The following is a 4,491-nucleotide window of genomic DNA, read 5'->3' on the forward strand; positions in this document are numbered from 1 at the left end:
GTCTTGTTTCAGCTTGCCTGCATTTTACCGTTCAGACAGCTATTTAAAGCTGCCTCATCTGATATCTTTAAGTTCGGCACCATCAAGTCTTCCACCGGGTTTATTGGCCGGTAAAGCTTAAATGTGTTTGATCTTAATTGCTAATGATGTGACCATAAGGGTAAATTGTTTTGCCAATCAAACTGTGCGTTCTCTCCTACACTTACAACTGCTTTCATGTTTTCAAGGCTCACAGCTGATTACCAAGTTGTGTTTCTCTGTCTGTGTATGTGTGCGTGGACATGCGTGCGTGCTGTCACTAATAATGTGCGATCGTGTGAGAGACAGAGTGCTACACTTTGAGCACAATTAGCCAGGCATTTAGGCGTCTTAATTGGTGACATTCGATCTCAGGCACTCGTTGATGAACCACTTAGCAGCAGACTTATGGATTAGCAACCGGCAAAGCTCTCTCTTCTCAGATGTAACTAACAGGTCAGGAATTAGTGCTCTTAACACTGCCTTACAAATGAAGACAGTTGTATTGACTAGCACCGAGAACTGCTTTCTCCTCTAGTTTCCCTTGCTAAATTTAGTCTCCTCTTGAAGTCCTACTCCTGTCCTCTCTTCTTATCATCTCGTGTCATGTGTTTTTTCTTCTTATCAGCTGAAACAAGCTTTTGTTTAAAAATTTGCTTTGTTCACTCCTGGACAATCTCAACCACGACGTTGGCTGTGGGCCACTCACATTTGGCCTCGACAGTATTTAGTTTTTGTTGTCATGGCGCTGAAGCTGTCTCAGTTGTCTGGGCAACATGTGCCGGGGCTCATGGGAGCCTCATAAATGTCATGTATGGACGGAACTGCTCGGAAGAGCAGGAAGTCCTTGCCAAAAAGAAGATAGATAGAGCGCCACTGGTGTTGGGGATGCCATGTTGCATTAAATCAATTTTGCAGGGTGCATACAAATACTGTGACACTTGCCAACACTCATATGTGTACAAGATGCTTTGCATGCAGAGATGGCCAGAGATTGAAAATAAACAGATATTACAGCTGTGCAGTTCTGTTCTTTTCTTCTTCGTTCCCTTTTAAACTAACCCGTGTTCAAGGAGCCGATTCAGCAGCCCCTATCCTGCCCTCTGTAGGTGTGTCACAATTTCGCTACACTTTCCCCTCCCCAGGTCACTGTCATGTGCCTGGACCTACTGAGCAGAGGGGCCTTTAAACAGGAGAGACAGCACTTGTCCGTTAGATTAGCATGTCCCCAACGTCACATGCCTGTGCCTGCACACGTCACCTCTTGTCTGGAGGTGCCTGTCGGGGTTCATTAGAAAATGGTCAGTTTTTTTTTTTTAAAAGACAAAACAAAAACAGGGATTTTCTTTTTCTTTTTTTTCAAAAGGTAGACAAAAAATGTCTGTGCACAGGAACAGGATCCGATGCTTTACTTTGTGTAAATGTCGGCATGAAAACACAAACACCTTCATTAATACAATTAATTTTGGAATTTTTCTTTCTCAGATCTAAAATAAATATTCCTGACACCACGTCATTATTATTCAACACAAAACACATATTCTAACCAACAAAGCAACTCCAGTCTGAGGCGAGGGCCAGTCGGCATTTCAAACGCCCCTGAGATTCCAGATATTCTAATACTGTGGGACCTTCTCTCATATTTATTGTGGGAATCAGAATTTATGATGAGTAAATTGGGCTTCTTCATCTGTGTGCCGGGGGGGTTGCAACATGCGGCCGAGATGGCTTGACTTATTGATTACAGGGAGCAGTATGCCCCATTTCAAAGGGAAGGAGAGCCCCCGCCACGCAACTTCTGAGAATTAATTTGCCCGGCATGGGCCTTCATGAGAAACACATGTCCGTACACACACAAATGCAAGCATAGACACAAACAGGCACACAGAAACCAAAGCCTGCAGGTAAAAGAATTACACTCCCCCCCCAGAAAAAAATAAATAAATAAATAAATAAACACACCTACACAGGCAGGCAGCCCCCTCTGCCCCCACCAGTGCACACACACACACATGCACAGAGAACCAATTTTTACAGCGCTCCAGGTATTGTTGTAACCAAAGACTGTGATTGGACTTGCTGGCACGGGGATAAACTCAGAGGCATCTCAAACATTCTCCCACTATCTGACAAAAAATTACACCAATAAAGTTTCTTTTTTTTAATTTTTGGTAACATTTTTTTCTCTTTGGTATTCACTTTAAAAGTGTGTGCTGGTGGTATTTCTTTATTTCAAATAAATGAAATATTTCTCACAAAAAAATGAAATAAAAGAAGAAATAAAACCTGCGTTTCTGAAGAACGTTTAAATAATCTGACAATCTGTCGGATAAAGCACCGTCCGGTGGCGCCGCAGCTGTACTGGAAGCGAATACGACCCTAACGCGGTCCCATCCGAAGTGTTTCTCCAGACCGAATCACAGCTGAACTATCAGTGGTTCATCCCTGGCATTGTCCACCGGATTGCCCTCGACATTCAGACACCAGCTCCTATTTCACCAGCAGCACCCGCGCTAATTTATCATCATGGTCATGACAGACAACACATCTGTGTGTGAATGGATTAAGTGAGGAAAGAGAGGAGGGACAAAAGTGAGAGCGAGGAGGGGCAGAAAGAGGGAAGAGCAGGAGGAAATGTGGTAGCGAGGAGGATACTAGTCACCACATTCGAGGCTTTTAAAGGGTCATATCTTGTCTGAAGGGCCCCATACTACCCTTCACTCGACCTCTCGCTATCCCTCCCACCTCCACCTTTGTAACACGCTGTCAGCTAACCCCCCTCAGCAACTGGACAGCTCATTGTCCTGGGTTGTCTTATATTACAGCCCCATATACTGCAAGTGTGAAATGGAAAAGAATTAAAGAGCTTAAAGAGTGAAGTAGACCTGCAGAAGTTTATATTGCCACATAAAACAGTAGCTTCACGGGCCGTGAAAGGGCACGTCCATGACGACCAGCTTGTCGATGACGGTCCTGCGTGACACCTTTTTTTTTTAAAATATTTATTGGCTGAATGACACCGGTGTGTTTGTCAGCGTGGAGCAGACGTGCAGGCCTTTCCGGCGATGAGATTGATGGGGATATGTGTTGAAATACGGACGGGCGACAGATGAGGAGACACTCGCGTCTTGTGTTCACATGTTCTGCGCTCACATTAATGCCATACGTGTGTGTGGTTGTGCGTACATGCATGCATACATGTCCAGACAGCAGGTGTGCATATACAAGCGTCTTCATGTGTGTGTTCAAGCAAGCATATCTGTTTACTTTTGCTCTCCAAAACCCACTCGCATTTGAATGCAGGAGACAGGACACATCTCTCTGCTCTGTGAGCCGCTAGACAGCGCAGTCAGAATATTTTAGAGTCCACACACATACTACATCCCTGTACACACACATATACGCACACGTGCGCACACATATGCCTCCCTGGGGTACCCCATATGCGGTGCCTGGGGAGTGCAAAATGGAACTTTTTAAAAGCCAAAAACACTTCTCTCGAACAAACTAGTCTCACTTAATAATACCACACTCATGTTTCTCTCTTCTCTCGCGCGACAGGCCGTCATTATCTACAAGGGGTGGGTGTTTCGGCTGCATTTTAGGGAAAGGTCGTGGTTGTTGTTTTGGTATCTGAAAGCCTTGCTACATGACAGATGGCAAATAGACTATTTGGAATCTATGCATCAACAAATACATTTTGGTATGGAAATGAAAAAAGGAAGGAGTCTGGGAATTGTGGATTTAGCGTGAAGAAGCAGCAACTTGCAAACTCCTGAGACATTCGATTGACTTGAATTGCTTATTTGAGACCCGCAGTACATGCTGCAATATTTTGATGTGCATTACATTGAGGAATCAAGCGAAATCTATGTTGTCGAGCCTTTTGTTGTCGTTGTTGTTGTTTTCCATCTTTTTTATACAGCAAGAGAGCAGCAAGGGTCTTTTTTCTTCTGCTGAGGTAAATGAACTTATGTACACACGGACACACAAAAAAGCAAACACACATGCACAGAGTCCGGGCACACACAACCAGTATGTATACAGACAAACACGCATGCACCTTCTGCTCTTATGAAGATAAATATGGCAAGGGGTAGATTTTCACCTGCACCCCCTGCAAAGGGACACACGCATTCATCTTTTGGGATGTGTGTGTGTGTGTGCCCGCATGTTCGTATGGGGGGGGGGGGAGCATATTGGGGATACAGCTGCAAGGGTGTGTGCACCTCACTGCCTTTTCAATGTATGGAAATGTATGTGCATTTTTAAAGTAGGGGGGCTAAATTTATTTCTCTTTCCCCCGTGTACCCTTCGCCCCTTCCTCTCTCTCTCTCTCTCTCTCCCCCCTACCTCATTCCTGAAGCTGATAGACCTATGGATGCATGATAGATGGAGAGAGAGGGTGAGGCAGAGAGAGAGACAGATGGAGGGGGTCTCTGCATGGATGCATACATGCATGCATAGATGTGT

This window comes from Pundamilia nyererei, unplaced genomic scaffold, assembly GCF_000239375.1.
Source record: "Pundamilia nyererei isolate P.nyererei 1_Seehausen unplaced genomic scaffold, PunNye1.0 scaffold00007, whole genome shotgun sequence".
In the NCBI taxonomy this organism is placed as follows: domain Eukaryota; kingdom Metazoa; phylum Chordata; class Actinopteri; order Cichliformes; family Cichlidae; genus Pundamilia; species Pundamilia nyererei.